The sequence below is a fragment of the Haliotis rufescens genome, unplaced genomic scaffold, assembly GCF_023055435.1.
Source record: "Haliotis rufescens isolate VD_foot unplaced genomic scaffold, xgHalRufe1.0.p SCAF_15, whole genome shotgun sequence".
In the NCBI taxonomy this organism is placed as follows: Eukaryota; Metazoa; Mollusca; class Gastropoda; order Lepetellida; family Haliotidae; genus Haliotis; species Haliotis rufescens.
In genome coordinates, this window is record NW_025963835.1 from 30,826,586 (window position 1) to 30,852,405 (window position 25,820).

Sequence of the window (25,820 nt, forward strand, 5' to 3'; positions counted from 1 at the left end):
GACTGGGTGTTAAACACGGCATGATGAGCACAGTGAAAGCGCACAGTAAATAACATAAAGAAAACATTTATTATTATAATTACAAATGCAAAACATATAATATGAAACGCTCAAAATAATCATTATTAACGCGACCTACTGTACACAGACAAAATTACAATAAAATCATGGTAAGGCCACACCACTTTCCTGTCACATATGAAGTATGATGGAGTTCTTGTTCCTGTTTGACGTATTACTGCATTTATTATCGTGTGATATATTATGATTATGACATCCGGTGCCTCAAAAAAAAGTACAAATGTAGCTCAACTACCCTTGCTGTCATCTGGATATTTGATAGTCACACTATTAATCCGTCACACTCCCTTATCGAGAGACCTACACGCCATTGCCTTGAACGAATCTGTTTCGGCTGATAATCGAGACTTGGTATTCTCTGGCGGTAACGCATTAAATGATATTTTTAATTATTGAAATAGGGTTGTCGCTTTTATTTATAACCATATATCCAAATACGTATGACATTTGACGATTAATGTTGACGATAGTTTCTAACTGGATTACGCATTCATACATGTAACGTACGTTAAAATATGAGTGAGTGAGTGAGTGAGTGAGTGAGTGAGTGAGTGAGTGAGTGAGTGAGTGAGTGAGTGAGTGAGTGAGTGAGTGAGTGAGTGGGTGGGTGGGTGTATGGGTGGGTGGGTGGGTGGTTGGGAGGGTGGGTGGGCTTGTGGGTGGGTGGGTGAGTGAGTGAGTGAGTGAGTGAGTGAGTGAGTGAGTGAGTGAGTGAGTGAGTGAGTGAGTGAGTGAGTGAGTGAGAATGAATAATAAATACAGATAATCGTTTAACGAGAACATAGTAATTCACGTCTTAGACGTGTTCCAAAAAACCCAACAAGGTATGATACAAACCTAGAAACCAAGAAAACCAAGAAACGATCAGGCGAATTTAGATTTCGAACTAAGATCATCTGGCGCTCCTAAGGGAGTGGAAGAAGCAAAACGATTGCACACAAGAGATGACTTAGCCAAACATGCCCAACCCTACCCGGCCCCACCCCAATCCGACTCTTGTAGATGTATGTAATAAACGAATACACCGTAATACTTCACTCGAACAAATGAAAGGCTTTGAAAGCATATATGCACGGCATCTTCGTAAGCTGACATGAGGTCGGCACCCTAAAAAAAATTAGCAAGTTTGCAAAGATTTCGTTCTTCACCGGACGTCACTACTATGACGTCATATCGTTCACTCTGGAACAAAAGATATCACGCCACAGTTGTATATAGAAAAGCGCCAAATTCCAAGCTCTCTGTTGTCCTGAAAACTCTTTGCAGACTTCTATCGTGTTTTCTGGACGAAGAGAAACGCCTAAACTTCCTTTGAGTATTGTAGTAGCCGCAACTTGACATTTTGTAACCTATAATTGTAGATATTATTATTTAAATATGCCTACCGACAATGACTGAAAAAAAGAACTATTTGAATATTAGCTTCCGCGGTGATGCGGCCGTCAAAGCAGCTGTTTCTACAAGAGGGGGTATACTGGTATAATCATGTTGACACACATATTACGTTTCCGCGGCTGTTGAAGTATATACAATTGACAAGGAACACCCGTCTTTGTTGGTGGTAAACGAAAAAATTATCAAGTGACCAATGAGCATCAAGATCTGTGGGATTTTTGTTCGATTGTGCTTTTGTCTGTCGTAAGGGAAATACAAACAACTGCTACTACGTCTACTACTACTACTACTACTACTACTACTACTACTACTACTACTACTGTAACAGCTACTACTACTTCAACTGCTCCTCCTCCTCCTACTACTACTGCTTCAACTACTACTACTACTACTACTACAAGTACTAGTATTCCGTCTGCAGCTGCTGCTGCTACTACTAAAACTACTACTACTGCCTCTACTGCTCCAACTGCAACTACTGCCATGACCATACAACGTCTTCAAATACAGCTGGTCTATTAACTATTTCCCCACAACCTGAACGAATATCTGAAATCTTTACAGTGACGTAAAATCATTCTTCCACCAAAGTCATAAAGGCGTCCGTAAAATGTCACTATTCACCGCTCTTGATGGCAGTGAATACAAACATATTGATGACAACGTTTGATACATCGCGTTCATCTCGCACAACTTCCCTTTGGAGCCAGTATTGGAAATGGTTGTTTGGTTGGTTGTTTGGTTGTTTGGTTGGTTGTTTAACACCGCACTCAGCAATATTCCAGTTATTTGATGTAGATAGTCTTATCAATTTATTTTGTGATGGATGTTTATAGAAGGAGCAAGGGAGAGCACATTCCCTTTAGCTTTGATAAAAAGGACATGTACACAGTGTCCGTCACGGGAAAATTCAAAGGAAACAAAGTTTTTCTACGCAGTTTCCTCATCTGATTAGCATAATATTGGTCATTAATGGTCTGACCTTTCACAAACAGGAGGTAGTCCATCAGTAGGATTCGATTGGAATCCCAGAAAACCGAAGCCATCTCTTTGCCAACTAATGGAACAGACTTTACCTCCTTTGGAGGAGACGTTAGATGTTGCCACTGCTTTGCATATTGTGTAGTATATGGCTTATTGTGGTGAACACAAGATACATCAATGGTTACAAATCGCTGAACAAAATCAGCTAAGTCTGCTTCAAAACGTTACAGATTGTCACGGCAGATGAACCTGTTTTGTCACAAGCCTTGGAACACAGGTGGTACACTACTGTGTGCGACATGAACAACAAATAAACATACTTAAGCCTGTTGACTTTATTATTATGAATATGGAAAGGGTTTTGTCACTTTTATTTAAATGAATGATGTAGAGAGTGTGGCTTATTTAGCATGTTTTTACTGCTGTTTTAATGTAAGAGGCAAATAACACTCTCTGAATATAGACATGTCAAGAAATGATGAAAACTTATCCAATATAAATAAAATTTATTTTACAACAAAAATACATTCCGAGTGATATATCAATATCCTGACGCTTAGAGCGAACTATACAAGAACTGATATTTTCAACAAAGGAAAGAGGTTTTAATCCGGGAGTTAAATAATAGTATTATCTATTTGTTACGTTAAGTATGGGAGACTTAATGTTGTAATATTCACAAGAACCCCAAAGGAAAATGTTACGATCACACGCTTGTATATGTCATGTTTACCCCACTTTCCCTTCTGCTTCTAAAATGTCTTATCCTAACGCCATCAACAATAGTCTAAGTAGATGCCTAGAAAATATTTGATACTTTCGGATGTCATTTTACTGCGCTAATTCTGTCAATACCACAGTTGTGAGATGCAAGCGTAGTGTGTGTATGCATCTCTGGTGTTTTATGAGAAAAGGTTCTGTCTATTGGGTAGATTATCCGTCTAGTTGTGAAGTAGACGTTGCAGAGTACAGATGCACAGTGCTATCGACGGCTCCTTCGAATGACCAGCTGAGGTAAAAAATATTACCGTCCGCTCGCGATGTCATTAAACATTGTTTAATGAAAGTGTATTGTTATTAAATGTGTGATCTCTCCACGGGTGCGTTATAAGTACACACATTACCTATATTAACTTTTCAGCGTCCGGGAACTTGTGGTCTTAGAGACGTAAAACAGACTTTTATATATTAAACCTAAGCAAATATCTTGGTCCTATGAATGTAGCAGGCTGCTTCTAACAAGTTCAGAACATCCCATCAGCCGGTTCGAAAGTGAACGGACGACCTTTGATCCATGTGGGAAATATACAAAACCGTTCACTCATTCAATCATTCAGGAATATGTGTGTATCGTGCGTACAGTTACTCATTGTGAGTATAACGCAGTATACGGGCAGGTGTGGTTTGTGCTCGTTTTTACAATGTTTGTTGTCAATTACCTCATTGTTAGGTGTTATAAGATACTGTTAAACTGTACCAGACACGAGTCTATAAACAAATGTGAAGTCGCGTGTTCCTAAACGCATGTTTTAGTGATTCTACATGACAGTTTAAAGGTTGCAGGTGTGATCTTGATTATATGTTCTCATCAATCGGTCTTTATGGTGCCACCACCACTTATACTACTACGACCACTTCTACTGCTACAACCACTACTATTACCCCCACTACTACCACTACCACCACTACAACTACCACAACTACTATCACTACTACTACTACCACTAATACTACTGAGCTCATGGGTAGTCTAAGGCCCCGCAATATGCTGTGCAGAGTTGCGTCCCTTGGCTACACCAGAAACCTATGATCGTGGGTTCGATCCCCAGATAATGTTTCTAGGTTTACCAGCACCAAACCCGTCCTCGTGGGTTTCACCAAAGTGGAAAACGTCTGAGATCTGCACACTTCAGGCATTCCTCCCACATTAAGCTGACACGCCGTGATATTAGTGGAATACTGTCCAAAGCAGCGTTAAACCCAGCTTCCTCACTCACCCACAACTACTACTACTTTTATTTGGATTGCGCCTGACCACGGGGCCAGGAGTACCGGGTACCAACACCAGGGCAGGACATGCTTACCCTTTTCTCGAACACCTGGTGTCATCACTGTTTTTCAGTGATCTATTCATATCATGTTCATCGCTCGAATCTGTTCCGTCGGATAATCGAGACTTGGTTATTCTCTGACCTTGACGTTTATACATTCATTCATGCATGCATACATACATACATACATACATACATACATACATACATACATACATACATACATACATACATACATACATACATACATACATACATACATACATACATGCATGCATGCATACATACATACATACAGCAATACAGACAGACAGACAGACAGACATACAGACATACAGACATACATACACATACATACATACATACATACATACATACATACATACATACATACATACATACATACATACATACATACATAACGTCGGTACATATAGATTATACAGTATTCAGGGGACCTTTTCCGACATTGTTGATGAACAGGTGGAAATGAGCTCGCTTCTTTTGTGCGATATGAAAAGTATATCGGAAAGACAGAACTTAAATTAAAAAGAAGAATGAATCTTCACCGTTTACAAATAACGCAGCCACACAACCGCATGATTCCACTCAGCGAACATTTAGATACATGTGGAAGAGGCAACTTTTTAGTTTTCCCGCTATAAAAGCTAATTAATTTTTTTATCATGAACCTACATTGTTTCAAAAAGAGCAACATTTCATTCATAAATACGCGCCTGAGTTAAATGTAAAGGCGTAAGTTATTTGTCACGTAACTATATGTTACTACTTCATGTCCGTTATTCAGTTATGGCCTGATGAGACTCGTACGTGGTACGAGTTGAAAGCGCTAGCCAATTATAACTGTGTTCAATCTTACTCCACTTATTCAATTCTTACTATATTGTGCCTGAGAGTTAGAACTTTACTGTGCTTTTTCTATATGTAATGTACCCCCAGCAATGTATTGACCATGACCACAAAAAAACGGAATGAACGCACGGTACCTCAGTTGTGAAATGAACCCGGGTCTTGAAGGAATGGTCTAAACCCCCAGCGTAGGAAGGACATGCCTACCCTTTTAGCGAACACCTGGTGTCATCACTCATTTGCAGTGATCCAGTCATACAATTTTGGCTTTTACGCCTTCTGGAATCTGTTCCGGCAAATAAGACTGATTATTTCTTGTAATTGACGTTAGAGATGCCATTCGGCACAATTCGCCCCTTTCCGTAACCTGCAAGATGGCTCGTCCCTCTATCGCTCAATGTTATGTACGAAAAAAAGACAAACCGTTCAGAATCCTTGTAATGACTGTAAGTACTTTGATCACACAAATCATTTCTTCTTAATAATCTTGAAAAAATTTGTAGACAAAGTCCGAAAATTGGCACCAGATGGTGGCACATAATCCACCTTTATTAGAATCCACAGATGAAAATATCTTCCAATGATTTCAGTTGTATTCAGTATTTCAACCCCATGACGTACAGTGAGTTAACGGAGCGTGACATTGAGACTAATATAGCATTGCACGACTTTTTTTGACAGTGACATATACTTAGCACGACTGGCAACAGACACGTGGGATCAAAATATGGGACAAATACCTGTTATAACTCTTTTCTGAAACTGTATGGGAATACATTTAAAGGTTTTTATCTATCGTTCGTCTGCACTGTAACATCACTTTGTGCTATCTGGAGTGAGTGAGTGAGTGGGTGGGAGCGAGGAAGGGGTTGTGAGTTTTTAAGTCATCTTGGACAGTATTCCAGTTATATTCCTGAGACATCATGGCTATCCGTGCCTCTTGTCGGAAAGGATATAATGAATAACGGTGCATCTAGTTCTAATATATTAACTATGGGCGAGTAATGTTAAATCGAATGTCTTCAAATGAGGAATAATTCGAAGAATGACTCTCTTGTTTTGAGTGAGTGAGTTGGATTTAACGCCGCTTTTAACAGTATTCCAGTTATATCACGGCGTGCCAGTTTAATGAGGGAGGAAAGCTCGAAGTGATGCAGGTCTCAGACGTTTACCACTTCGGGTAACCCACGAGCACGAGTATGGTGCTGACAAACCTAGAAACATAATCGGGGCGAACCGGGATTCGAACCCACTATCATAGGTTCCTGGCGTGCCAAAGGGACGCAACTCTGCACACCGAATCGCGGCGCCTTAGACGACTGTTTGGTTATTTATTACGAACACCCGATCCCGTTAGTCGCCTCTTATGACACGCATGTGTTGCTATTCTAACCCGGAATCGTCACGGGACCGTAAATACTCAAAGCTTAATTACAGTGAGACAAGAGAAAACATAATCGACTGTGATTTTGTGAGTGAATGAGTCCCGGTGTGCACACTTTTCGTAAGTCCGAGGTGATGAAGATGTTTGTCGTTGAACCCCAGAGCACGTGTATTGTGCTGACAATCATAACCAGCGCGAGGCTTGACTCATAACTCTTGACACGCCTCTTTACAGCCTCCGGCACCGAAAACGACAGGGCATCTCGATCCCCAAAACGACCAAGGAAATGTCAAGGGTATCTTACTTGTATAAAAGAAAGATTACCTTCCCTTGGCGTATGCGTCGCTTTGTCGAATACCTTAATGCACAGGAGGACATTGTCTCAATCTCTGTGAAAACATCAAAGCATAACACTCATTGTGTCGGGGTTGATTTATATGTCTAATTTCAAAGATTAAACGAATATTTTCTCCCTAGATAGTGATATATTTTTCCGTTATCTCGTCCAGTGGACAAGATGAATGTTCTGGATAATATGTGTTTTTGGGCTTCTTTCGGGGAATAAAAGAGTCTTTGGCTTTCTGCATAATGCAAAAATAGAAAAAAAGTATTTACTGATCCTGAGATTGTGTTTCTGTTTCTGTTTCTGATTTTATAAGATTTTAGAACTGTTACGAAAGACATTCAATTTTAAACTTAGTTCGTTTTTGGATATATTCTTTAACCTCATCAATGATTGTACATCACGTTTACTGTTGCCGTGCATTGTATATGGTTCTTCATGGCTCCCCTTTACACAAGAGGCTTCTGTAATAATAGAAGTGGTGGCATTGCAATGTTTGACCATATGCATCGATAGCCCTGCTTAATATTGATATCGGTATTGTATTGTACGTGAATGAAAGAGGATATACTTTTTGACTTGCCTTTGCATGTGTTTGTGACTGGTGCCACCAGTGGATCGGAATCCGCTCAATATTTCGCGAACACCAGCATCACCACTAATCAAAAGTGATTCATAACCACATGCTCAAAATACAATCGGAATAATGCAGTGGACTCTGATTTTGGCACAGGTTACTTGTGATTTTAAGAAAGGGTTTTGTCGCCTTTATTTAAAAATGAGTTGAATTACTTTTCATTCACTCACTCATCACACACATGTTTCACTTTCCAGTGCATATCTCTGCATATCTCTACAACTCAAAACCATTCGGGAGCACGGGTGTGATTAGAAGCGACTAACGGGATCGGGTGGTCAGGCTCGCTGACTTGGTTGATGCATGTCATCGATCCGAAATTGCGTGGATCGATGCTCATGATGTCAATCACTGGATTGTCTTGTCCAGACTCGATTATTTACAGACCGCCGTCATATACTGGAATATTGCTTAGTGCGTCGTTAAACAACCAACAAACAAAAATTGAGTATTTACGATGAAGATTACCCTTTTGTATTATTTTTAAAGACCTCAAAATGCAGTCACACCCTTGTATTTTAAATCATAGATCAAATGAAGACAAACAAACCCTGGACGCCTCTCTGTGTCTAAACATCTAAGGTAAACCTTAGCAGGACTGAAGAACGTATACATATAAAAAAGGATTCGACCAAGATATTACAAACGTTTTCGCCAAGTTACTCGGCTGAAAACTGTCGCCGAAACATTGCAAACTTGAGATCCAAAACACAACAATGATACCCACATCAAATACATCACCATCGAATAAACATTTCTTGTTTGCGTCGGGGTAGCCTCGTGGTAGAAGAGTTTATTTGTTTGTTTTTTGTTAAACGCCGCACTCAGCAATTTTCCAGCTATATGACGGCGGTCTGTAAATAAACGGGTCTGGACCAGACAATCCAATTGACATCATGATAATCTGCAATTGAGATACGATGACATGCATCAACCAAGTCAGCGAGCCTGACCACCCGATCCCGTTAGTCGCCTGTTACGAAAAGCATAGTCGCCTTTTACGGCAAGCATGGGTTGCTGAAGACCTATTCTACACCATCTTCCCGAGGCAAGTGAGTTAACTGACTATAAAAGTCCAGTTTTCACAACTGGACTTTTAAAGTCAATTTACTCTCTTGCCTCGGGAAGACTATTCTACCCCGCATCTTCACGGGTCGGGTTGGATTCCCCACATGTGTACAATGTGTGAAGCCCATTCCTGGTGCCCCCGTCCTGATACTGCCGGAATATTGCTAAAAGCGGCGTAAAATCGAACTCAGTCACTCTTTTGCCCTGCAGTTTAATTAACCTGAACAATGTAGTGGTCACATGACACATGCATGTAGTGCAATATACAACAAAAGAGAAAACCAACAATGGAATGATAAACATTTCGCGTAAGTTTCTAAATAAATGTGTGATTCATTTAAAATGATAGTACTCCTATATTCACTGGCGACACTTTACACCTCTGATATCACATACTAAAATGTGATGTATTACCATATAAACAATGTATGGATAACAACTTCTTGAATAACTGTAAAGGCGACGTTTCGGTATAGATCCTTATACCTTTGTCAAGCAAGAATGAATAAAGCAGCGTTAAAACCAATGTTAAACGAACTAAACTTAGTGTTCCCTTTAGGGACCGTTATGACCGTAGTTTTACTGTATTACAGAGTAAACTAAACACTAAAACGTTCCCCAATAAGACAAACTGGGAAGAGGATTTAAAATCGTATGAAGAATCCTGCCAAACACCTCTGATATCACATACTAAAATGTGATGTATTACCATATAAACAATGTATGGATAACAACTTCTTGAATTACTGTAAAGGCGACGTTTCGGTATAGATCCTTATACCTTTGTCAAGCAAGACTGAATAAAGCAGCGTTAAAACCAATGTTAAACGAACTAAACTAAGTGTTCCCTTTAGGGACCGTTATGACCGTAGTTTACTGTATTACAGAGTAAACTAAACACTAAGACTGAATAAAGTAGCGTTAAAACCAATGTTAAACCATCTTAAAACCAATGTCCCTGAAACCCACCTGGAAACCATTGACATGCATACTGGTATGTCATCCAATAAGTGGACCTGGTGACCCTCATCTATCATAGCTGCAGGAGAGATAAACGCCACTCCCAGCTTCCTGATAGGTGATGCAGTGCGCTGTTTACAGTGACTGACAGGAATATGACCAGCGAACTACCAAATGGAACATTAATTTGCACTTCGTAAACCAATTTATCGCATCCATGTACATAAAGGAATGAGTTATGGGGCATTAACCCTTTTTTGTACCTGGCATCGATGAAAGTCATGATTGACTTATAAACACAAGTAAGTATATTTGGTCTATTTTGATTAACATGACAAAGATACAGGACGCCGCCATCATTAAATACTACACACCGGAAATAGGCGTTTGGGATTGGTTAGCCACCCCTGTAATAATGCATCAATTGAAACTTTACATAAAGTTTGTTTGCACTTTCTTGCTCCCCCACTGACTCAATACTGATCAGGGTTAAAACTCTAAGACCTTAGTAAAACAAATGTTCTTGCGTAGGAGATTGTCTTAAGTGCAATAAAACATCATTGCAAAACCTGCATATACAGTAAACCACGGTTATAACGAACACGCTTATAACGAACTGACGGATATAACGAACTTACTATTTGGTCCCGACTATTTGCTGTAGTCATGCTGTATATATGCTTATAACGAACTAAAATTAGTAGTCCCATTGAGTTCGTTATAACCGTACTTTACTGTAGTAATAAAACATAAACTAGAAACATCTCTCTTTCAATACAACTTGCAGGAAATAATTGGAAACGGAAAAAGATTTTTGTACGATATACAGTAAACTAATGTATAACAAAGTACAGTAAGCTGCGTTTATGACGAAAACGCTTATAACGAACTGATGGATTTAACGAACTTATTTTGTTGTATATATGCTGCATATATGCTTATAACGAACTACGGTTATAACGAACTAAAATAAGTGGTCCCTTTGAGTTCATTATAACCGTACTTTACTGTTAACTAAACACTAAAAAGTACCCCAATAAAACAAAATGGGAAGGGGATTTAAAATGAAGAATCCTGCCCAATAAATCATTGCTTCTTAGGATGGAATATGCAGACAATGATTTGTGTTCTTTCTGTAACTCGGAGATTGAAAGCTTCACTTATTTCTTTTAGGAAAGCAAAAAGACACAAGATATATGGAAACAACTGTTTAAATAGATAGAAATAAAAACTGTAATATATTGCAATTAACAGAAAGAAGTGTTGTTTTGATTCTGGGAAAGGCGAAATGAAAGCGAAATTAGTCTTAAGCGGCTGTCAAATATATAAAAAATATAATTATAATTGCATCTTTTGTCTGTGATATGAATTTACGTATGTATACACTATTCCGACTCATACATTCTCTAGCCGTGAAAGGCGACTATGCTTGTCGTGAGAGGCGACTGACGGCATCGGGTGGTCAGGCTCGCTGACTTGGTTGATGCATGGCATCGATCCCAATTGCGTGAATCGAAGCTGATGATGTCAATCACTGGATTGTCTGGTCCAGACTCGATTATTTACAGACCTGCATCATATAGCTGGAATATTGTTGAGTGCGGCGGTAAACAACAAACCAGCCAACCAACCAACCTGACCACGTTCATCCTAACATTGCTGCACATGCTAGTATCAATCAGCAATAAGAAGAAGCCGTTTGCACCGTTAACTGTTAACCCCATTTCTGGTGTCCCTCATCCGTGATGTTGCTGAAATATTGCTAAATTGCGTCATAAGGTATTGTGACGTGATGGTAAACTTTGAGGTGTAGGGCCCCGTTCCACAAGGTGATCGTAGAGCAACGACTGTCGTAAAGGAAGTCTATGTTAAAGTTTAAGTTACGAAAACCTATAGGGAAGGACCCCCGAACTCTAAAGGTGGGGACCGCCTCCGTGGTCTAGTGGTAGAGCGTCCGCCCGGAGAGCGGAAGGTCCGGGGTTCGAACCCCGGCCGCGTCATACCAAAAGAAGTTAAAAGATGGTACTTGTTGCTACCCTGTCTGGCGCTCGGCATTAACGGGCTAAAACAAGGACTGGTCGGCTCGGAGTCAGTATACTGTGTCTAAATGGGGTATACATGTTAAACTGCGGCATGGTATCTCAGTGTGCTAGCACTATAAATCGGCATCAGTCCGGACTAGTACAAGCAGCCACACACACACACACACACACACGTGCATGCACGTCGCTATATAAGTGCAATAATCTTGGACGCGACGTTAAACCCCATTTCACCTCACCTCTAATGGTGGGCCGTTGTATGGTATTAAATTAATACGTGTCAACTTTGACGTGATTGAAGAATGATCCTGTTAAACTCAATTGGATTATGCTGTGGGTCGCGTACATGTCTACCTATTCACACACGACAGTGAATTTGCTATAAAACAAAGTCAGAGAATATATGAATATAATACTAAACGAGCTCCCGTTTAATACCGAATTTATGAAACTACTTAACAAGTTTATGGTATCTGAATGAGCGAAATATGTACTAGTATCTCAGAGGAGGAAAACAGTTTTAACAAAGGCGTGCAGATAAAGGTCCCATGTCAAATGATGTCATCGAAAATATAATATGAAGCTACACAGTTATTTTTCTATATTAAACAACCAGTCGTTGTTAAGCATTCTCTCGTCACAAGAGATATATCTAAATAACTGCGCGTCACGACTACACCAACTGTCATTTTCACTACACAACAGATTACCTAAAGCCGTGTATAAATAGGTATTTCAAACTTAAAATAATCGTAATAAAACTTCTTCTTACGACGCCAGTCACATTAAACGTTCCTTCTGAACTCTACCCTTGTTGCCACGTTATCCATTATTCAAAAATCGATTGACAATTAATGCCTGTTTTGTGAGTACCCTGACAACTATAGACATATACAGTGTGAAACATGGCGCCTTGTATATATTTGGTGCTGTGGCTAAATACACAAGTCGATCATCTGTCATGATAAATGTCCACGGAATACGGAAGCATGAGTACAACTAAATGAAAGTCATCCTACAATGAAAGGGATGAAGAGGCCATTAGCGCATTTCATAAATGAATAATTGTTATAGCCTGGGTGGAAATATTCTATTGGTTAGTACACTATTATTGCGAGAGGAACTCGATCGTTTTATTTTATTATTCGAAGATTATTATTCAAAATCTGGCTTGTCGATATGGAGCACACACACGTCTTAGAATATTTATATTCTTGTCTGATTACATAACTGACACAATGACAAAACGCAATAAAATACATCATCTTGCCATGTGTACTATGTATATAGACGGTGTATGAACTCATTAAAAAAATGTGTGTGCATGACTTTATATATTCATTATGGTAGATTGTGTTTCTTGGTACTTTCTTTTTTTCAGAACATGAACGATAGAGATGTTGGCATTCACGTAGGTTGTTTCTCTGTGTACTAACATACGGATATCTATCTTAAACATGCCTCTGCTGCAGGGTATCTGATAGCTGGAAACCGTTTATATCGGATTTGAGAACAACTATATTTCTATCCCTTGCACATGAGAGTGGGTACTTACGATGTATTTATCATTTTATTCATTTTATTGGTTTTTCATACTGCAAATAACAAATATGCTGCTGATTTTGAACTTTAGAGACGTGCATCATTTCGCATATCACGCATCCTACCAATGGATCATGTCCAATAGTATCAATACGCATCCTACCAATGGTTCATGTCCAATAGTATCAATACGCTTCCTACCAATGGTTCATGTCCAATAGTATCAATAGGAAGGCGACCCGTGAAGATACCGGGGTAGAATAGGTCTTTAGCAAACCATACTTGCCGTAAAAGGCGGACTATGCTTGTCGTAAAAGGCGACTAACGGGATCGGGTGGTCAGGCTCGCTGACTTGGTTGATGCATGTCATCGATCCCAATTGCGTGGATCGATGGTCATGATGTCAATCACTGGATTGTCTGGTCCATACTCGATTATTTTACAGACCGCCGTCATATAGCTGGAATATTGATGAGTGCGGCGTTAAACAACAAACCAACCCAACCCAATGGGCAGGCAAATTTGAAAGTCAACGCCCGAGAAAAGCAAGTTTCGAGTATCCGCCGACACAGAATCCACTGGGCATAGAAGACAAAATAGCGCCACTCACACAATTTGCATAAAAACGAAAGTGTTTGTTCGATAAATCAAAGGTTTTGGTTTGGTTTGTTTGTTGTTTTACGCCGCACACAGCAAGACCTGTTCTATCCCGGACCTTCACGGGGGACAAGCATGGGTTGCTGAAGACCTGTTCTACCCCGGACCTTCACGGGGGACAAGCATGGGTTGCTGAAGACCTATTCTATCCCGGACCTTCATGGGAGACAAGCATGGGTTGCTGAAGACCTGTTCTACCTCGGACCTTCACGGGGAGACAAGCATGGGTTGCTGAAGACCTATTCTACCCCGGACCTTCATGGGAGACAAGCATGGGTTGATGAAGACCTACTCTACCCCGGATGAGTTAAGACAGTGCGTGATGACATTGGTGCAGTGCACAAACCGACAAAGACGAAACAGAATAGGAACAAATAAGATTCTGTTCCAGCCAACTGACATCCAAAGTGTGGCTGCCCTAAATGAAAAGTTTGTAGCTGTCCCCACTGGCAAGGCCTTAATTAACATAACCATTATATGCAAGCACCACTACGTTAATTGTTTGATCAACGAACTTGACATATCAAATAACGCCAGTTTGTGTTAACTGAGTAAGAAAATCTGCCCAAACCATGCATATGTACTATTTAGTTTTGACTCTAAAACCATTCCTATTTTGTACTGAATTCAAAAGCTATATATAATCAGAACAAAGAGAGATACGCTGCTGAGTCCAGAAAATCTACCATCAAATCCCTGTTTCAAAGATTAACCGTGATCTTGTATACAATCAAGGAATAATTGTCATTACACGGAGAGTGAGTGAAAGTAATAAAATGTATATTCCAAAAACCTCCAAAGGATTTGCTTTGAAGTTTTGCAATCTCAGAAAAGAAATAGTTTAATTCTTCAAAACATTTGATTTTTCAACTTTGTACACCACCATCTCACACGGCAAACCTCATTCCTGAATCCAACCCGTGAAGGTCCGGGGTAGAATAGGTCTTCAGTAACCCATGCTTGCCGTAAAAGGCGACTATGTTTGTCGTAAAAGGCGACTAACGGGGACGGGTGGTCAGGCTAGCTGACTTGGTTGAAGCATGTCATCGTATCCCAATATGCTCATAACGTCAATCACTGGATTGTCTGTTCCAGACTCGATTATGTACAGAACGCCGTCACATAGCTGGACTATTGCTGAACATTCCTTAATCCATGGAGCATTTGTAACTAAACGTGGTCGCCATAGATATTTTACCAATCTACCTTCAGAGGTTCATGACAATACATGTATGTGACATAATGGACTTCTTCACTGATCTCATCTGTGTGAAATTGTGAGCTTGCATTGGATCCCGAAAATCTTTCGGACAATTTTATGAGCAGATACGTTTCCCCATCAAAGAAAAAGCGTGTAATTCGGTTTGGCGCAAGGGAGACTGAATAAATATATTAAATTTGATAAATATGTATCTGAACAACTTTAGTGGTTTTCGTTGTGCCAATGTAACCAGTAGGGTTCAAGTATCGTGCAAGCTTATGACGTCATCCATTGTAACATGACGTCATATCTAGTTTAATAGTATTTTTCAGATTTGCAGGTGTTATATTCAACGACTCGATGCGTTTGCTAATTCAAAATGTTCCTTGCGTACAGGTTCTTGAGTTCATCGCCTCCACTTTTTTGTGCGCTGTTCGTGTGCTTGTCGGAATTCCAGTTAGAATTGGTCCCCGGTAACCGAAGAGGCAACAAAATGGTTCTGGCGGTCAGACTCGGTGACTTGCTGGACTACGTGAAATCGAAAACCGATATCATATATTGTTGCTTCCAATATCAACCACTGGGTTGTCTGGTCAAAATCCGATTATTGTCATTTTTATACAGACCCCCGTCATATAGCTGGAACATTGCTGAGTGCTTGACAACACATGCTGCGCAAATACATACGCTTCATCAATGGCGTTTTTTATTAACATCTGAAACTTGTCACATGAACGTTTGAAGATAAACTTATTTACAGCGTCAAATTTCAACAGTGAACTTAGGTTTTATTTTGAAGTGTTTAACATGGATTAATATGCAATTGCATCATGTTTTGTACTGTGTTTTTTTATGCAACGGTTTATTTTGAACGAGAATATTAAATCTATTTAATATTCGGTACATTCTGCAATTTCACAAGACATTGGTTATGTGTGGAAATGAACAATGAAGTCTGCCACAAGAGATGAATGAATTGTTTTATAAGTGTGAAGTAATCGACTGCTTATTAACAACCATATAAAAACGAGAAACTTTCACAATCACCACACATCAACGTTAATCATAATGTGTACGTATTACAGCAGTTTGTGGATACTTGATTTAACATGGGAAATAGAGAAACACTTTATCCACACCATTGCCTTGGTCGCATTGTCATTAGAACGCTATTCACCCCCGCCTTCGCATGTTTTATACAAACCTGTAATGTGTTCTCTTTAATGTTTCAGTAATAATTAGTATTAACGTCCATCCTCTTGTCAATGGCGTGTTCCCTTGAGCAAATCAATTTGTTTCTTTTACGGGATTCTGTCATCGTCATGCGTTTATGAGATTATGATGATGTACTTATTTTCAGAACCCTTGCCAGTATAAGCGAGTCATCGGGCTGGCATCGGTCGATGCCCAATACCCTCTGGAACGGTAAGAGTATTCTTTTGCCTTTTTAAAAAAATTACATATCCAACGAAACTATATTTAGTCAAGATATTTTGTAATTAATTGTTTTAGCAGAGATTCCTTATGAGTATGGAAATGGTTTGTCGCTTTATTTTACAATACGGAACTAACCTAAAATTAATTTTAGTTCATCCACATTGTTCTCTAATATCAGACTAAATCCCGTCCCCAACTTACGATTAATCCTATATCACAAGCGTTAAACAAAGGCGAACAATAAGTGAAATTAATCCTAAGTATTATTTCATTCATAGTTTGTGTATGGTTCATTACCATTTAAGATTCCGTTGGTGGGGGTGTGGTTACTGGGGAGGGGGTGTCCTGGGATGTGTTTCGAGACAACGTTTCAAGACATACATCTCTGAATGAAAAGCATAAGTTAACATGTAAATGCCTGTATATATTTTACAGTCTTACGTTTGCACACGGCTCTTACTTTCCCCGTGCAGACCCGGGGAAGAATTGTTCTTCAGCAAACCACGCTGGCCACAAGAAGCGAGTAACGATACCGGGTGGTCAGGTTCGCTGACTTGGTTGATGCATGTTATCGTATTGATGGTCATGGTGTCGATCACTGGATTGTCTGGTCCAGACTCGGTTATTGTTAGATCGCCGTCACATAACTGGAGTATTGCTAAATACGTTATTCACCACGCAAACAAAACAATTAAATTTTGTAATACAATCGAGCATGCTCTTTCTACCAGAGCGTCATACAACTCTTGCTCAAAAGTTGTTTAATCGGGGTGACAGCATTCAAGGCCTTAGTAAGGCTTTCAAAAATCGTGATGGTACATCTGTGGAGAAGATTTCCAAATTTGTCGCATCAGTGACAAATATGATGTCCGATGCAATTCCCAATTTTGACTTGTACCCTAGTTATGTTCCCGTGTTTGAAACTTGCCTTTGCATGTGTGTATGACGGATGTCACCGGCGGAACAGAATACGCTCGTAGTCATCTGGTATCATCACTAAATGAAAGTGCAGATTAGCAGATTGATATAAACTAGTCGGAATTCGTACAAAGGACTCTTAAGGTTTTGTCGCTTTTATTGTCATAAAATGGTTCAACTTAGAGAATCCTTTCATATAAGAAGTCAAGTAGACTGTTGAGGGGAGGCTTGTCAAACGGTGAGTAGAAAATAATGAAATGCACAGCGAAACCTCTTTAACACGAACCTAAGTATCGAACACCTGACATGGGATTCGAATAACTCTTATTTCGGATGTGACGAAGTGCCTGCTGGCTGGTTCTCGAACTCATAATCGATGATTATTAGTTAACCCCTTGTGTCGAAGTGTCCATTCTCATATCACTGTGTTTAATTTAAGGTTGTGGAATATATATGGTTTGTAATACAAACATGCGTTGGTTATCGTTTGAGTTTTATTTGTGATACCATAAGCATCTGATTATCACGTCATCGCATTATCGGCTTTGTTTTAAGGCCGTTTTGAACAAAACACACCACTATAGCCTTTTTTATGAGTCGCACGGAATTTCAAAACAATTTTATATGGCATTTAAGTCTGTTAAATTCGTGCAAATGTCTTATTATATTAATTGTTACTTGGTTACAACAAATAGATTAGAACAATATCTTCCGTATGTAAGCTGTTCGTGTTACACTTACAAAATACCTCAGTGAATACCTCAGTGACAGTGACAGTCAGTCGTGATACATAGGCTTCAAGTTCACGACGGGCATAAAGGTGATTATGAAGCCGATTATCCCGTGTCACAACGTTGCATCCATAAGCTTATGTACGCGTTTCCCGTTCATGTGACGAGACTCGTTCAACGGAAACACTTAAATCGCGAGAATGCAAAATGTCAAAGCCAGATATCGCTCGATTATCTGCAGAAATATATTCTTATTGGTCATAAAAGACAAAATAGTGATGAAATGTATATGATTGGAGCACTGAAAAGCAGTGATGACACCAGATGGTCGCGAAAAGGGTAAGCATTTATTGCTCTAGGGGCTGGTTTGCTGGTTGGTTTGTTGTTTTACGCCGCACTCAGCAATACTCCAGCTATATGACGGCGGTCTGTAAATAATCGAGTCTGGACCAGACAACCCAATGACTGATCATAAGCATCGATCCACGAAATTGGGATCGACGACATGCTTCAGCCAAGTGAGCGAGCCTGTAGCACCCGTCACTCAAATAACTTGCACAAAAAGTACAAGATATTTTTGTAGCCTTACTCCGCACCCCTCTAATACTCCTGCCTTTGAGTGAATGAGTTGGGTTTAACGCTGCTTTTAACAGTATTACAGTTATATCACGGCGTGTCAGCTTAATGTGGGAGGAAAGCCTGAAGTGATGCAGGTCTCAGACGTTTACCACTTCGGTGAAACCCACGAGCATGGGTATGGTGCTGACAAACCTAGAAACATAATCGGGGCGAACCGGGATTCGAACCCACAATCATAGGTTTCTGGCGTGCCCAAGGGACTCAACTCTGCACAGCTAATCGCGGCGCCTTCGACGACTGGGCCACCCATGCCCCTGAACTTGTCAGAAAATTTAATTGAGTGATCAGGCTGGATGCCTCAGTTGATCACGTGTTATTTTCCTTTCACGACCAATGATATCCGTTTCGGCAGAGATTGATTAATATTCTCATTCGTTAACAGTCTCCATCGTGTCCCGATGGCCTGTAACGTTACTCATAATATCAACCACTGGTTTATTTGGCATCTTCCCGAGGCAAGGGCGTTAACTGCCTGTACAAGTCCAGGACATTGGACTTTTATAGTCAGTTAACTCCCTTGCCTCGGGCAGATGGAGTGAAGAGTATAACAGCCAACGTTATGAATTAAATATGTCAGTATTTATAATGGAACATTAATACAGGTTGTTATTTGTGATCATTGTATTCAAAATATATTTACTATTTTACTATCACACTTAACTAAACGCGTTGTAAAATGTATTTAAATTTAACACAGCTTTCAGAAAGAACTCGCATTCTTAATATGCTAAATTATTACATCCTGAAAAGGGATCCTCTTAGTACTCAAGAATATTCAAACTATAATAACCATGATATTTGTTTGAATATTAGAAGTAAAAGGTCTTGGTCAATTTCGACGGTTTATAAATGTGTATCTGTTTACAAGGAAGCTTATTAATGTTTCTCGTTAATCTTATTTTCTGTTACGTGATTCCGAGTTTTTATTTATCCACGTTACTTTACATGACTCGAATCTATTACTAACCGTGTCAAGTCTATAGTAGTGACTGCATTCCCCTGTTATATGAATGTTTTAAGACTACATCGATGTGAGGGGCAGGAACAGGTTTAATTATGTTTTTCAAAAATCTATTCGTTCCACTTCTATAGTCAGACCATACTTTTGTCTATCTTTACATGGTTTCACACCACATATCAAATTCCCTTCCAATGCAGATGGAATACACATTTATACTAATATGAACTTTATAATGAGATTGGGGTATATGTGTCCCAATTGTCTTAGGTATCAGTGCAGAGTTGCGTCCCTTACGCGTACCAAATTCATATGATCGTGGGTTCAAACCCGTGTTCGTTGGTTTCACTGAAGGGATAAACGTTGACGAGGCTTGGGCTTAGGGATAGGAGTTTTCCAATACACAGAGCGATGGTACATCATTTAAGCAACACAGAGGCGGTTGCAGGGTTAACTATAATGAATTTTGTAATGACACAGCATGATATGTAAACAATGAAAGGATACGAGTTATCTTGTTGTTGGTACATGACATTAACGGAGTTAATTTATCTGCATTTGGATTTTTTCTGATTCATTATATCATTATATTTGCAGCAATCTACTAATTCTATTTCTTTAGACTCCTATAAATTCCCAATCTCAGAACTAAATAAATAGTTAGTTTCCAAAGTTTAATAAATGTTTCACAGGCAAGGTCACCAAAACATTAAAACATTTCCATAACAGCTTCCCACATTAATCATTATTGATACCGCTTCAATTTGCCTCTTTGCTTTGACCATTCTTTCACCTGTCAGAGCTAATTAATCATCTGTTGGCTTCCTTTGTTAGCTTTTAACCTTTTGTTATCTTAATTTTGTTGTCCTTACATGTACATATATATGTTCTCTGCCTCATGGCATTCATTCACCCGATGAAGGAGCAAGCATAAACTCCGAAACGTTGTGTTCCTCATAATAACGAAGTTGACATCCATATATTCTCTTCCTTATGTGTATCACTTCTAAAAGCTTTTCGCCGCCTCCGTGGTCTTGTGGTAAAGCATCCGCCCGGAGAGCGGAAGGTCCGGGTTCGATCCCCGGCCGCGTCATACCAAAAGACGTTAAAAGATGGTACTTGTTGTTACCCTGTCTGGCGCTCGACATTAAGGGGCTAAAACAAGGACTGGTCGGCTCGGAGTCAGTATACTGTGTCTGAGTGCGGTATTCATGTTAACTGCGGCATGGTATCTCAGTGAGCTAGCACTATAAATCGGCATCAGTCCGGACAAGTACAGGCAGCCACACACACACACGTGCATGCACGTCGCTATATAAGTGCAATAATCTTGGACGCGACGTTAAACCCAATTTCACCTCACCTCACTTAATGCTTTTCAAAGACCTGATTACAGATACAGATACATGCACCCCTTGGGGATGCTGGTTGACATGTGTGGGCATTTGGTCAAGTGAGAGGTATCACCATTGGTACTAATGTACCCGTCTCCAAGCTGATTGTTTCTCTTTGCATTCGAATTGGTATGTTTGACTGCTCAGTTAAACCAAAGAACGGTCACATAGCCAAAGTGTTCAGCCTCAGTTTCAAATATTCTTACAATAAATATTCTTACAATAATTATACCAACTCATCTGTGTCATATTTGAAGATGTGCATGAATCAATTTTGATAAAAACTATCCACAAGACAGGATGATTACAACTTTCCAATAGTCAACTTTTCCTTTATGTCAAGCAATATTCAAGCAGATTCAGCCTGTAGTGTCTACATTTAACAACTTTCGATGTACAATCGTGCATAATTTTTCCACGAATATTTCATAGATCGTCACACGAACAGGGTTACACCATTTAAGGTTTAAGTTTAATTTGTCTGTTTGTTGTTTAACGCCGCAATCAGCAATATTCCACCTATATGGCACCAGAAAATGCAGTAATTGATATCATGAGCATCGATCTACGCAGTTAGGATACGATGACATGCATCAACCAAGTCAGCGTGCCTGACCACCCGATCAGTCGCCTCTTACGACATGCATTGGTTGCTGAAGACCTATTCTATACTCTTCACGGGTCTCCAGCTCTACTGATCCCACCCCAAATCCCGATTGAGCCCCCTCCACAGCGGTCATGTTAGGCTACGTTGGAATCCTGAATCCTGGCGTTCGGCAGGTCATTTCTGAGTGTGATGACAGTCACCCGCTGTCGGGTGGAAGGCTGTCGTCCACCTGAATCCTCTACCCGGTCGTCGGGGTTGTAAGAAGAGATGGGGTTAGCAGAGCAACTGACAGACTGTTCTCATAATGTTTAGACTGATGTGTATCCATGACTGAAACTGACTGCATGAGGAAATAATAATAAAACCAGGCTCTGTCACGACTTTCTTCATCATCAATCTTTGTAAGCACCTCTCTTTCAGTGGGCCCATATGATTAATGATGCTATGTGACAAGTAACAAGTTTCGTAACGTTTATGTATGTTTGTCAATGAGTCAGGGTTCGCTTTGTACGGGAACTTGCCACTTGTTATGAAATTATATACGGGGCGTGTAATTGATTTTTAAATTAAAATAATTTTATTTAATGAAGTGCTTTGTGCCACAGGTTGTAAATGAACTGTTATGAGAAGTTTGTCATTAGTTTGATATAGGTTTGTCATATTAAGGAAGTGTGTTGTACGTTTGATAAGTTTGACATGTGTTTCTTGTTCAAGTGTTGCACTTTATAATAAAATGACATGTGAGCCAAGAGTGACTGCGTTTGTCTGTTGAGGGAGTGAGTGAGTGAGTTAGTGTGTAAATGTTTTTTAACGCCACAATCAGCCATATTACAGTTATATCATGGCGGCCTGTAAATTGTCGAATCTGAACCATACAATCCAGTGACTGATTGAAAGCATAGGCAAACGAACGATCCACGCAATTGGGAAGTGATGACATGAAATCAACCAGGCCGCCGCGACGGACCACCCGATCCATTTAGTCGCCTCTTATGACAAGTATAGGTCACTGGGGATCTATATTCTTATGAGAAGACCCGTGAAGATCCGGGTAATAATAGGTCTTCAGCAACCCATGCTTGTTGTAAGAGGCGACTGTGCTTGTCGTAAGAGGCGACTAACGGGATCGCGTGGACAGACTTGCTGACTTGGTTGAAGCATGTCATCGTATCCCAATTGCGTGGATCTATGCTAATGATATCATCACTGGATTCTCTTGTCCAGACTCGATTATTTACAGACCACCGCCTTATAGCTGGAATATTGCTGAGTGCGGCGTTAAACAACAAACAAACACATCTTATTCAGAATCCCAAGGGGTTTGAAGGGGATACAAAGAGCAAAATGACACGAATACTGCATTTCTAACAGAGGCTGATACAGCTGGAGGCATACTAACACACACACTCCTCCAACTCCTACAAGAAAACCAGACACCATCTTAACCGCTCTAAGCTGCATCAGGTTATGCGGACATATGAATCTCAAATTGGTCAGGGATTGAAATCTTTAGACTGTACTGATATCTAGATTATTGTCGTAGTTTCTAAGTAGATAGTTTCTTGAATAAAGGATCTAAGTCTATGGAATGTTCTCCTGTTTGCCAGTCATGATACAAGGTCTGCTTCTTCTGTATGTTCTAGAAGCTGAAGATAGTAGGAAACTCAATGAAGAGCTATTGTACATGTGTCATTGTGACGGCGCAAACTTTAATTGAATTTAACTGCCGGAAGCAATGCACGACATGTCCTAAAGTAGGAATTGATTACCTCTGTGTTTGACATATATTACTCAAAAGAAGTTAAAGAACATCCGATGCTATCGTATCTTTGACGAATTAACTTTTACTTTATGGATCTCTGATTCACCGCTATAAATGGGATATAGCTGTGGGAGGTTCTACAGCCTGTTTGCAATATAGAGCCAGGTTTACCGTAGTTTAATCGCGCTGAACGGAATTAGGAACCGAACGTGCAGTGTTCGCGAGCATATTGAAAGACTGGCATGGTTAAGTTTTTGGGGGCGGATGGGTAGCCTAGTTTGCTCGTCACGCCGAATACCCGGGTTGGAATCGTATTCTAATGGTCCTGTTTGTTCTCTAACTAAATTATCATACATCAGTGGGGGCGGTCGGGTAGCCTAGTGGTTAAAACGCTCTCTCGTCACGCCGAAGACCCGGGTTCGATTCCGACATGGGTACAATGTGTGAAGTCCATTTCTGGTGTCCCTCGTTGTGATATTGCTGGAATATTGCCAATAGGGGCGTACAACACACTCACTCACTCTATATATTTTGGCTGCCTTCTAAAGACAATTAATCAAGTCTTACAAGTTTTAGTTCTATACTTCACGTCACTATTTTGACGTCACACCACTGAATTTGACGCAAAGGAAGTCAACACCAGCTAACTGTTTAAAATTTGAAATACGCTTTTTGTAGACAATTTGTGTCGTGATTTCGGCAAAAATATGTACCGCCACACAATAACTCAGAAGGAAGTACCCCCGCAGCTAAACGTCAAAATCAGCTTTTTGGTGAGGTGAGGTGAGGTGAAATGGAGTGGCTGCTTGTACTGGTCCGGACTTACACCGGACTTACAGTGCTAGCCAAACAGATACACTGTCGCAGTTACACCCTGTTAGACACCTCATACTGGCGGGGGGTACGGGTGGCCCAGTCGTCTAAGGCGCTGCGATCTGCTGTGCAGATTTGCGTCCATTGGGCACGCCAGGAACCTATGTTCGTGGGTTCGAATCCCGGTTCGCCCCGATTATGTTTCTAGGTTTGTCAGCACCATACCCGTGCTCGTGGGTTTCACCGAAGTTGTAAACGTCTGAGACGCATCACTTCGGGCCTTCCTCCCACATTAACCTGACACGCCGTGATATAACTGTAATATTGTTAAAAGCGGCGTTAAACCCATTCACTCATCCTTATGCTGGCAGCGAACCGGCCTGTGCTTGATTGATCACCTTAACGCAGTATAAAAGCTGCCGACTTTTGGTGTGACACGGCAAGGGAATCTAACCAACAACCTTCCGACCTACCGCCCTCCAGACGACTCGATGTGCACAGTGTTTCCGTAGTTTCACTCAGACTTTGAATATTGTAGGACTGTGAATATTGTACACTCTATGTTGTAAGTTCAAGTCGTTAATATCGTCGTTTGCAACTGCGTATGCAGTGAACATACGCATATCGATATTTCAATCAAATGTTGTTATTGTGATTTGACACATCTGATTAACCAATCAGAATCTATTAAGTCTTTGAAAGGCATTTAGAAGTGATACATACAAGGAAGAGAATTTATGGATGTCAACTTCTTTATTATGCGGAACTCAAGGTTTCGGAGTTTATACGAACCTGAACAAGAAGTAAGTGTATTCTCTGAAACGTTGTGTTTCTTATAATAAAAAAAATTCGGGGTACGATAACAGTTACGTAGTACAGACTGTCTATAATGTTAGCAAAGCTCGTGCAAATGATGAAACTTGTAAACTAACTAATTTACCAACAGGACGTAAATATGAAAGTCAACGCCAGAGAATAACCAGTGTCGACAATCCTCCGAAGCAGATTCCATTGAGATTCAGCAAAGTTATTTGTAGATTTTCAGGTATTATTTACCCGGGAAATAGAAAAGTAGCATCTTGATGACAATGTTGTATACTCTAGCCATAAAAGGTTTCTTTCTTTTAACTGCCCTGACATGGCTTATGAGATACTTTGGAATGTTATACGCCTGAATGACCTTCCCGTCTCAATTGATTGTCTGTATTCAAATATACCAAATAATCTTCAAACTATACGTTTGAAAATCAACCAATGGCATTCCGGCACACTGTCTTCCATCTATACCAAAAACATAATTTATCATCCCAAACTGGCTCCCACAGGAGATATCGCTTGGCTGAAAT